Source organism: Ambystoma mexicanum, chromosome 6q (genome assembly GCF_040938575.1).
Source record: "Ambystoma mexicanum isolate Mex_15411 chromosome 6q, UKY_AmexF1_1, whole genome shotgun sequence".
Classification (NCBI taxonomy): Eukaryota; Metazoa; Chordata; class Amphibia; order Caudata; family Ambystomatidae; genus Ambystoma; species Ambystoma mexicanum.
Genome location: NC_090937.1, coordinates 1261164054 through 1261176492, shown reverse-complemented (window position 1 = coordinate 1261176492; position 12439 = coordinate 1261164054).

Sequence of the window (12439 nt, the reverse complement as noted above, 5' to 3'; positions counted from 1 at the left end):
TGCAATGAATACATTTCAGGCGAGCTGGGAAGAGCATAGAGTACTCAATTTTCCTATCCCTCAACATCTTCTTAACCCTGCTAAATCGGCGTCGCTCCATCTGGACCCCCACCGAAAAGTCAGGAAAAATTCTGATTTGGGAGTCAAGCCTCAGCTCCCCCCTCTCTCTGGCCAAAAGGAGAATGTGATCCCTGTCTTTGTAGCTCAGTAATTTTGCGATGATTGGCCTGGCGAAGTCTCCTGGTTTAGGGCGGGGCGCCAGAGAGCGGTGCGCTCTTTCAACAAGAATGGTGAAAGCTCAGGGTTACCAAGGAGATCTTTGAGCTGCTCAACCGCGGGCTCCATGCGTCCCTTGAGTGCTGATTTGGGAACCCCCACTATGCGAATGTTATTTCGCCGTGACCTCGATTTGAGGTCATCATTCTTGGCCTTGACCTGTTTCATGTCACGGACGAGCTCTGTGACCGTGGTCTGGAGGGTATGAATGTGGTCCTTGTTGGTACCAATCCGTTGCTCCGTCTCCGTGAGCCTGGACCCGTGCTGGTCAATTTGAGCGCGTAGGGAGGCGACATTGGCGTTGATGTCGTCCAGCTTTTCATGGAAGGATGCAAAGTTTTTGGCCATGGACTCCATCATGGCGGTGAGGTCTGGTTGTGGGGGATCCGGCAATGTCTCGCAGTCTTCCTGTGTCGCAGAGGACGCAGGATCCGCCTGGGGGCCGCTTTGGCAAATTTGTCCATAGCGCCCACTTTGTTAGCACCCCACGCCCTGTTGGACATTATAGTGGTGGGGGTCTCCAGCAGACCTGGCAGAGTGAGAGGTGGGCAGCGGCGGGGAGATGGAGAAAAGGCTGTAGCCTCCAACCGCAGGTACTGTAAGCCCAGGGGTACTGATAGTATGCCGACGGGGTGGGGAAGGCGGATTACAGCGTGGCAGTAGAGATGGTGTAGGCCAGCAGGGGGTATGCGTGATCCAGGTCAGTGCGGGTCTCGTGGGGAGCGGAGGCTTCGCCGGTCAAGGGAGCAGAGGGGCTCCGCGTATCTTGTGCGAGTATTGGGTCTCCCCAGAGCGGTGAAGTGACAACCCGTCGGCGCGGAACCACACACCGCCCAGGGAGTGACACCACAGCCGGACAGTAGAGTGAGTCAGTCCTCTGTAGTGGCCCCGGCCCTATGAGTTCCAGAGCGAGATGTGGCTAGAGGCAAGGAAATGGGTGCGCGACCACCACTACTAGGTAGGCCGCAGCGCCGGAGGGGAGGCAGGATGCAGGACCCACACTTTGTGGAGAAGAAAGTCGGGTGGGGGCCGAGCCCCTATGCAGGCAGCCCAGCAGCAAGCGGGGAAGCCACCAGGCAAGAGTACAAGTGGCCGGAGGAAGCAGGGGCCCGCACCAGGAGGCAGCAGGAAGAGTAAGACGCGGCCCACAGCACCCACCTTGCGGCCTTTGGGGTGGCTAGACCCGCTCGTCGTCTGAAGTCCAATGGGTGCAGGCACACAGCTGGCAGCAGTTAGTCAGCGTGATCCACTTGGCTGATTGGAGAGGGTGAGTGAAGGAAGTCCCAGCGGCGGTGCCCACAGGATGGGTTCGTGGGTTCCCCCCCTTCACGGGGGAGCGACCGCCTGCCCAACGGACGGCCCGACCAGCCAGCCCAGGCAGTCACCGGCACCACCCCAGCAAGGCACCCACAGCTTAGGAGCAGGTGAGAGGTCCGCCCCCCCCTTGGTGAGGTAGCGGGTTACCGCCCAGTCACGGTACACGGGGCCCGCCAGGCGCCGCAAGCCCGCAGCGGCCGAGAAACCCTCCGGGCAACAGCAAGGACAGGTGCGGCGGCGAGGAGCCGCGGGCGGACTCGGGCAGCAGCTCGGGAGCCGCAGCACCTCCTGGCACTGGGGACACAGGTGGAAGGAAGTCCCGGGGTGCAGACTCAGTGGGCGGCAGCAAGGGGGGCCGGGCACAGCAGGCGGCCGCGGGCAGCAGCGCGGGAGGCCCCGGAGCCACAGCACCTCCCGGCGGCGGCGGAGCCAGCGGCCTCGGATGTCAGAAGTGCGGGTCCCGGGCACCGATTCAGCCCAAAATCACAGGCGAGGGTAGAGGACGATGCTGGCTGAAAAATCGTGGTAGAGGCTGCGGCAGGCAGATAGGATTGGCGCTGATGTGGCAAGGATTCAGGTGGGTCACGACAGAGCTCCAAAGCTAGGCGGCCATCGTACTTGGCTGCCCAACAGCGCCCCCTGCACCGCTTATCTTTAATAAGAAAAATAGTCTTCCGTCAATGACAGTGCTTCTAGCTCACTAACTTGCCAGTCAGATGTAACTACCACAAAAATGAAGTCTTCCACTAAACAAGAACAGTGTTCATAGGCTCAAATGGTTTCTGGGCCAAAGTGGGGAGGACCCAAGGTGCTTAGGGGCCCTTATCAGTGAGAAGATTAGAGAGCCCCCTTTGTGTTCTTGATCGCTGTGTTCAACAGTGCGAAACACATCTCTGATTTCTGCTGGCACCTCTGGCCAAAAGTTAACTTGTGTGATCCAATCATTATCCCTGGTTTTGCTTACTGCAAGATGAAAGGACCACATCTGTACTGCAAGACACCAACAGCAGTGCCTGAACCATTTGCTCATATTGTGGGCGCAGGTAGACCCCTTCTTGTTTACCATGATAGCCATATTGACTGCCAACAGGCCCAGATGACCTACGGTCAGACACTTTATAACCAGAAGCCCAACTCCGAGAGAAAAGAGGTGTCGAGAAGCATGCCCATTCTTTGACACCATATCCGGAGTATGAATTGAGGGCATGCTAGTTGTCTGGTCTAAGTATCAGAACAGTAATAGTCACCAGGAATATTGCACAATATGGTGTAGCCCACAGCTCAGAGGGTCCCAGTGAACCAGAGGGTGAGTATCTCCAGCGCATCCACAATTTATTCTGGGACCTAGCTTGCCTTCTTAGGGGGTGTAGGTGACCCTGTGCTTTACAGATCTCCCAAAGGGCCTCTTGTTAGTTTCCATTAATGATTGACCGAAGTCTCCGGATTATCTGCATCTCAAGTTGATCCAGATGGCGGTGAGTCTAAAGATAAATGGTGGGAGAGATGGCCCATGTCTACATCTCTACTGCCAGATGAGCCATCTGAGCAGACCTGTAGACTTGACATGACTTGACCTATAACATGGCCATGGTGTTGTCAGTCAGGATATGCACCATACAGCTCGCAGTATTGGCAGAAAAGTTTGACGGGCATTGAAAATGGCCATGTGTTTCTGTAAGTTGGTAAGTGGCCACCACTATGACTGATGAAAATGAGTGAGACATCAAGCTAAATTAATTGCCTCTGTAAGTGTCCTCCTTTACTCCTAATTACCTGTTCAGTTTTTAAATGTAAGCTGGGACCTTGGCCCCATCTTGAAACACCTTGCACGTAATTTCACAGCTCCACTTTCGTCTGTGCTGAAGTATCTGCTGTTGTTCATGCTTGACTTTGCAGCCTGTGTGACTGAGCGTATTTTATCTCCTTGAATAAGCTGGTTTGTTCAGTCTACAAACTTTAGTTTGCAATTTCTCTAGGTGCAGGGGCTGCGATGTGTAGTCCTGTCAGTGGTTTAAATGTATGTGCTCTCCGTGAGGAACTGTACCTGCCATGTTTTAAGTTCCTGGAATAGCCACTCTATCCATCTTTTGAGAGGCACATCTGGCACAACCCCGTCCCCTGGGGCTTACCCCCAGATACCCTCTAACTCATCACAGGCTTGCTTCTTAAAATAGTTATTAACAGGAGATGGGCTACACCTAGAGTTCTTTTGATCACTAAGGGATACAGACACCCAAGGGATTTTTTATAGGGATCGCACCGGGGACCACTCTTTATACAATAAAACCACATATACCTTTTCCCTAGGATTTCCCTGGCGTGATCTCCATCTAAATGGGGGCCTGCCATGTCAACTCGCCCTTCCTTGAAGGGGTATCTGGGACCCTTGGGGTGGGTTTGACGCAACAGACCCCTTACCTATACCCCAGTAATACCCACATGGAGTGTGAGGCCAGAGGATGACCTCGATGGGTCTTCCCATCTCTCTGGGTGGCCTCACGCAGACCGCCACTCTTCTGCTACCTCACTCCTGAGTATCTCCCCTCCACCCCCTTTATTTGACGTTCCTATAATGAATATCCTACCCCTACTTAACTCTGTTTAACATTACCCCAACTCTGTGCTTCGCATGTGCCGCCTGGGGTGTGCCGTCATAAAGTTGAATTAATAAAGTCGAATTACAATAAAATCGAAAACAAAATGTCACAAAAAATCTAATTTTTTTGTTTTTTTGGGTTCCGCGATTAAAAAAAGGGGTAAAACAAAAAAAGGGGGCGTTTAGGGGGGAACCCCCCCATTTCGAATAAAAAAACGTAGTTTTTATGACTTTCGACTTTCTCGATTTTATGACTTTCGACTTTGACATTTTGACGTAATGACTATAAACACCGTCTGGTGCCATATTCAGGATTCAAGCCCCAGGGGGCGGTGGGGCTTGCTCGTGGCAGCGACTAGGAACCTTGACAACATCACACTTCCCTTGCGTACATTAAACTTGATCCCTATCCAGCTAAGATCTGGTCCAAAACCATGAGCCACTGCTGTTACCCCGGCCTACCTGATGGCAAAACTTAAATTGCGCAGCACCCTGTTCACTCATTAAGATAATCACCAGACTAGAAACTAGACTGGCTTGAAAATTAGGACACAGTCCGATGGAACTCCATTCCAGTGGCAATGGGGACTGCTCCATGTTTCCTTTTAGTTTAAGAAAGAACAGAAGACATGACTCATCCAACAGACATGTAATATCTGTCTAACCATGCCAACCAGGCTTAAAGGGCCAGGTTGTGTGAGCCGAAGAGACAGGCTTGATGCTAAACGCACAGTGCAATGCAAATACGTTCATATCTAGTAAACATGAGCCGTGAGAATTAACTTCTATTTAAGCACAGTACATTTGAGTTTTTTTTAATAGGCTGGGCACCAGCAACCTTTTGTATTCAGAACATTGCAATCCTCTTCTCTAAACCTAGCTGTTCACTTGTCGTCTGAAGTTTTTTCAATAGCCAGGGCCGAGCACATAAGACCTTGAGCCTGGTGTGTTACGAGAGAACAATGTAAGCGGAAGAACTACAAAGCCCCATCCTGCTGTAGTTCAGACAGGAGAATGCTCTCTGCTGATATTTGTATTGGAAAGATTCCTAGTGCCGGATGGCTAAGCTGACCTTGGCTAATATTTACACAAGAAAGGTGATGTCCGCTGTCACTTGTATTGGAAAGATTCATAGTGTTGGATGACTGTTTCATCCTTGCTATTGCTTACACAAAAAATGTTTTGCTGATATTTTTATTTAGAAAGATGTTCAGTGCTCGACAAACTTTGGCATTTGTAGGCGTGGAACAGTGATCGCCTGAACAGAATAAATGGACTCGGCTCAAAGCCCAGATAGCTGTTTGGGGTGGCAGAGCTGGCAAGGGGCAGGTGGCTGGGAGACTGAAGAGAGCACGGGGGCTTTCAAGTTTGGGGGGGGCCAAACTCACTCCATTTTCATTTACTGGATTGTAAGCCACTGAGCTGGATTCTGGCTGTGGGCAGCATTTTGCGTAACCAACTAACCATTAATCCCAATGGACATTGATTTCTTTTTTGAAGCATTTTATCCATTTTATTTGGAGTTTCTTTGTGTGGATATTCCCAGGCATCCAATCTTCTCCAGCTCTCAACTCCCTACCTTTTACAGTTATCAAATGTAGGGCAAAAGGCTACTTCTTACTATCACATTGAGAAAGGTTTTGAGGCAAATGCTTCTATGAGGTTGCCTATCATGATTTGGTGAGGCAGGTGCTAGTCTGCCTAGCATGACTTGTGAGGTTGCCTATCACGACCTGGTGAGGCAGGTAGTTTGTTTTTAAGGTGACTGATTTCTTGGAGAAGGTTGATCAGTATTGTTCTTGATTTGATGTAGAGGCAATGACCATGATTTTGGCTTTTTCATTAAGGACTTTTTGCATTTGAAGTGTGTTTTGCATAGTAACAATAATAATGGCAATGTTTCTTTATTAGATATTTCTTGTAATTAAAATACTTTTTACATGAGGGTGTGAGAAGCATCCATTGAGTTTATTACTGAGTGATAAGAATTTGAACATGAACATAGCATGTGGAATCCACCTAAATGTTAAATATAAATGGTACATGTCTTTCAGGATAAAGGATTGATTGAACGGTATGATTCTGGTTTACCCGTAACTTACCCGTCGGTCTTGAATTAAGACCATGGAGTCTTATTAAAGCATGTTTTAACTTGGGTAATGCAACCAGATTAATGTTTTGTATTATAAAGGGGGTTCTCTTAAATTGTCAATTTTTATAATGAGATTTGTTTATCCATTATGCACCTCATGATGTATTCCTATCTCTGCCACATGTCTATTCTTACTGTTAAATATGTCCTTTTATGAATTGTTCATGCTTTTATAGTGATTTATATATTCATGTATGTACATGGCAAATGATTTAAAGTTGAATAAAAGCTATTTGATTCTGGTTTATAAGAGCTAAATACCAAAAAAGAGATCCTGGGAAACACCTGTTCGGACACATTACTGAAGATACTGCGTTGGTTTGGGGCGTTTATATTTATCTGTCCTGTTGAAGGCCTAATTGAAAGGATTGAAGAGAGTGCGGGTCAGTATGAGTGGATCCGTGATGTAAACGCTGAAACACATGTATCGACATGTTTCATGGTGGAGAAACATCATATTTTTGATTAAAAAAAATATGGTCTCAGAAGGTAGAAATCTAGACTGGGTTGCCTTTCGGTCCCAGTTCAGTGGTTTGGCCGCAATATGCCTTGCCAAGGAAAAGTTGTTAAAAGTATATATAATATACAAAATGACAAGACTGAAATATTGGATGAAAGGTTAGGTTGATCCAGACCACTATATTGTTTTCTGAGTTTTGAATACTGTGTATCAAAATTGGCGAATTGTTTTGGTGAAAGTATGGCACTGTAGTACTAAACCCACCAATTGAGTATATATAGGAGAGGAAAAGATCACATGTCTCCTGTACGAGGATGACCTCATCCTCCTGGAGCAAACAGTAATAGGTCTCCAACGCCAGCTGAACACCCTCTCATCATACATAAAAAATGCTTTGGAAATGAACATAGCCAAAACAAAAATTATGATTTTGGATAAAACATAAAAAAACTGAACATATGCACTGGTACTTAAATGGTCAGCAACTGGAGATAGTACCAAACTTCAAATACTTGGGTATCATAATCAATAGGAGTCCAGTGGAAACACCTATGCAGACGACACTCTTTGCCAAGATCAACAGATTAGCTTCTCAAACTAGGGCGATAGACAAAAAATTCAGGCAATTCTCTCTGCTCCCCGCAATCAATTTTTACAAAGCAAAGGTCATTCCGACGATCTCTTATGGAATTGAAGCAATGACAAACATCCTGGAGAAAATTTGGAACAAATTGGAAGGCCTCTTTTGGTGCAAAGTCTTAAAACTGGCATTCTCCATGCCAGTCCCTTCCATTAGAAGAGAGTTAAGTTTACAATCACTGAATGCAGTTCTCGATAGGAATTGTTTTTTTTTTTTTTGTTGGGAAGATCAAGTGAGTGCCTCGCCCAGAAACACTTGATCATCAAGAAAGAAATGGAGGGAGGTAAAAACAGCATGCTAACAAATTGGGACAACAAGAATACAACCTTGCTGAACGTCATTGGTAGCTCAGGAGAAGAATTAGATCGCAACCCAGACAAAGTCGAGGAAAGACAAAAAACCTGGGATTGGACACAATCTCTCGAAACAGCGTCAAAGAACAAACTGGCTATTTTGTGTGTGTTTGGTGGTAAGTGGGCAAAGTGATGAAATACTTGAAAAAATGTCCTGACAGAACACTGCGTTCTACATTTTTAAAAGCACACTTGAACGTCTTAAACTAACGCAGTCCTTGTAATCTGGGGTCAATCCAGCGTTAACCTTTGCAGTTATTGCTAAAATCAGAACCGGATAGAAACGATACAGCACCTTGTCCTGACATGCCCCGGTACAACAAAGACCAGAGACACACAAACATCACTTGGAGGCCGCATACATATTTGAGGATGTCTGGTGGTCTAGAATGATAAATGGCGACAACATACCTTTGGTCATTGCCATAGCATGGATCCTCCAAAGCATTGGCCTGGAACAAGAAATAGGCGACAAACCCCAAATTGGTGCGAACAGAGAAGAAGGAAGTCATTGACTATTGAAATTGAATCAGCGGATCCTAACCAAGGAAAAGGACAAAGTGCAACAAACCCTGCTCTAATCAAAACCTGATGTTCAGGATTCTTGTAAAAATGGTCATAGTAACAATTAAAATCAAGAAACAATAAGAAAAATGTATATATCGGAAAAGAATCTGTTTTTAAAAAAAAAGAAACCCTTTTGTATTTGTTGCTTTGTTTTTCTGTTCATGGTATTTCTTTTACCACTTTTGAATTGGATATCTTTTTATGTACAACTGTTGATATTAAAATTAGAACATTGTTTATATATTAAAATATTAATTAGAACCTAAAAGGGTCAATTAGTCCCCTAAACCTAGATGTGAAGTTGGATAAGAGAAATGACAGACTGAAGAGTGTATGCATGGAGAAACCAGTGTGTCTATTATGTTATGTACGTCAATCAGATCTGGTAGAAACAGGCATTTAACAGGTCCCCATCTTTTTTGACATGTTTTTTAATACACATATGAAGGGTTACTAGATGGTGTGAGCAGTGGACTATCAATTAAAATATACGTAACATTGGAAAACCTCTGCTGTGCTGATGAATGAGTAGCAGCCACACACTGCAGGGGGTTAATCGCCTGCTCTCTTTGCGGATGCGCAGTGACTGGTACATGCTTTCCCTTCCCCCTACTCCTACCACAGCCCCTGCTGGGGATGTGAGGGGATCTTGAACACCTCCCTGCGGTTGGAGGGAAGGCTCTGGAAGTAGGGGTGATAGAAATCACATTGCTTTAGCGACCCAGATGGGACATTGCTCACCTTTCCTACATACACCCCAATAAAATTCTCCCTACCTGGCTACTGAAGAGGGACCAGGGGGTTGCTACCGGCCTGGTGATATAAATAATAAAAGGCACTCTAGTGAAGAGCAGGGTGTCTCTTCAAGCAAATGCTCTAAATGCCTTTCAAGCTAGGAGGCATTAAAACTCTAGTGAAGAGCAGGATGTCTTCAAACTCTTGACTATCTAGCTAAAAGGTGGTAGAATGGCTAACCCACATGATGTCCCTATACCTGTGATCTTCCCCCATGCAGTAGCCAGTTTGTTATAAGGAGGTGTTGGGAATGTCAAATCAATTTCACAGTGGCAGTGCCTGGAGAACTGCCAGTGTAAACCCTGTTTACATATATGAAAACACATGGTACCAAGCCAGGAGATGTGTTTGAGACCCTACATATTGGGAGGAATCTAAATCAAATACAATACACACGCTACAGGAATCCTGAAGTAGCCTTGCAGCTGGTAGACCACCAGAACTGGTTTCAAGGGAGCTTTGCAAACCCCACTGCAAGGGTTAGACATGGTTCTTCTGCTATGGAAGGGTTAACCTTAGAACGCGTTCTTAGGTTCCACCCAAACAGGGGGGGCAGATGACCCATATACCCGGGAGCACTGACATTCTGGTAAGACATTTTGACACGATCTGTGCTCAAGCTGTTGAATATATAGAGCCTTGTGAGTTGCTCAAGCAGCACCCAGATCAACATTAGCAGGAGAGGAAGGAACACTTCCACTCCAGACCCTCAATCCTTATTGGGCACTTGCCCCACAAGGCAGGAGGACATCCCTAGATGGTATTCTAGTAAACTGACACTCTACCCTCGTCACTCAGCAGAGGGTGTCGGCGATCATAATGCCAACAGGTTGTAATCTGCCCATGCAACACTGTCTCAGTGTATAGTTGGTTGTACCTTCATTTAGTTGGAGCTCCTTCAATTACAACACTTCCTGCCAATCTGGGAGAGATATTGAACTTCCAGGGAGCAGAAGCAGCAAAGAGTTTAGGGCTGGCAGTAGATAGAAGGAATACTCATGCCCCTAATAAAAGGCTAACCAGTAAGACGCCTAGCAGCATTGCCCAGTGACCAAGAAAGAAAACACCAGTTTGGTCACATTGTTATAGCTACTTGCAGATCCCTAAGCAGGGATCACCTAGATAGACTCCTGGGGAAGGGCAAAGGAAGGAATCTGGTGAGAATAAGCCCTCTAAAAGAGCACCAGCTACTGGTAGCATTGGTACCAGATAGGAGCCAAGCAGACGTAACTTCTGGGCTAGAGGCGGAAAGGGAGGGACAATAACTTCCAGTATGCCCCTTCCAAAGAGGAAAGGGAGGTCTTTCATAGCAGAGCACGATCTGTAGAAAGAGCTAGCACCAGTCCGAGGCAAGAAGCTGGATGGGATATAAGACCTTTTAAGGGCAGAAGTGGTAAAAAGAGTACCTATAAGTTTAAAGAAGCTACAGAGATGAAGGCTATCCTTCAGAAAGAGGGAACTGGGCTTGGCACCCAAGGCAAAGCAGAAGCTGCCAGAAACGAGGAGTAAATAAGCAAACTGCAGCTTTGAGAGTGGACAATTTCACCAGTGGTAGACACTGTAAACCAGACTTGCGATAATACCAGAGTCTAAAGATCCAAAGGATTGGTTAGTGGTACTATTGGACTCTGGCACACACGTCTCCATATTCAAAGAGAGACAAACATTTCAAACACATGCCAACTAGTCCAAAAGTAGAGGTTCTTAATCCCACAGGAGAAGTGGTTGAGGGCAATGTGTATATAGTTAAAATTCACCTTGAAGGGGAGCATTCAAAGGAAATGGAGGCACTATTCTGGTTTACTTTGCTTATAACTCAAGATGGCCTTTTAACAAAACATTACTGGCCTAGGCTATATTTTGGGGGCAAGCCATAGAAGAGGAGGTAATTAAACCGACTATGAAGTTGGGGGGAAAATGTAGTGAGTTCCTATGCTGCCTCATGGGCTGTTCTGGGTGCAGTACAGTTATACAAGAATCATGTAGGACATGCCAAAGATAACCCTCCACATATAATGTCAAGTGTTTGCTACACGAAACCCTGAGACAACCAAACCAGATAGTTCATATCGATTAGTAATTGATATCTGAACTTAAATGCGAATACATGCACAGAGGCTGTACAGAACATGCATAGTTAAGGCCTTAGGGGTAACATACAGAGATACAAATATAAGACTGTATTGGAACTGGGGAATGGATTATTGTGCAACCTTTGGATTCAGAGAGCTATACATATGCGGCTATAACCATTAGGGGTAAAATGATTTACTAGACTCCCACAGGGGTACAAAAACACTCCTGTGCTATTCTCTAGTAGAATACAATCCTTCTTAGATGGCATACAGACATGCTGGACATATGTATTTGACGCGTACTGTACAGATGTGGCCTTAGCTGAACACTTAGAAAAAGTGGACTTGATCATTAGGACACCAGCAGCTAAAGGCTATGTTTTCAATTTCAAGCAGTCTAATAAATTCCATAGAGAAATCCTATTTCTGGTGTTTTCATTATCTGAAGAGGGAAGGGGATTTGCTCCACAAATCCTAGAGACGTGCACACTAGTAAAGCCCACATATGCTTAAGCAATTGCAGGCCATACTTGGCCTTTTAAACTTTGGATGATCATATGTGGCAGACTATGTAGCATTTGTGAAACCACTATATGACTTGTTGAAGCACAACTTCCATCCAACGGACTGGAAGGGACAGCACGCACACGCATCCTGCACCATGTCTACCAACAGATGACTCAAAGTAGTCCTTTTCAGTACAGGAACACAGCTAAGGACTTGTGTAATCATGGAGAGACAAAACACATAGCATATCATTCACATGTCTATACAATTCCTGAGCTAAATTGTGCTCCAGAAGAAAAGATTCTGGCTACTGTACAAATGATAGCGCAGAAGCAATGCAGACATCACCAGACATAAGGCATCACTATTAAGCAGAATAGCTACAAATGTGTGATCTGAAATGGTCTCTACAATCAGAAGCAGATGAAGCAGTACCAGACATCCTGCTTTGGATGTTTGTAAATTTACTATACTGTGAGGAAAGTGCTGTTCCAGCAATTTGGACACGCTCCAAGTATTCCACTGCCTGTGCTGCTGTAAAAGGGCGATTCAACCATAACAATTAAATTGTACACCAGGATACACAAACAACATTTAGAGGATACAGCAACTCAGGTAGGTGAGTTGCAAGGCGGCCTCCTTGCAATAAAAAAAAAATATCCACATAAGCCCACTCTAATTGTGTCTGATTCAGATTATGT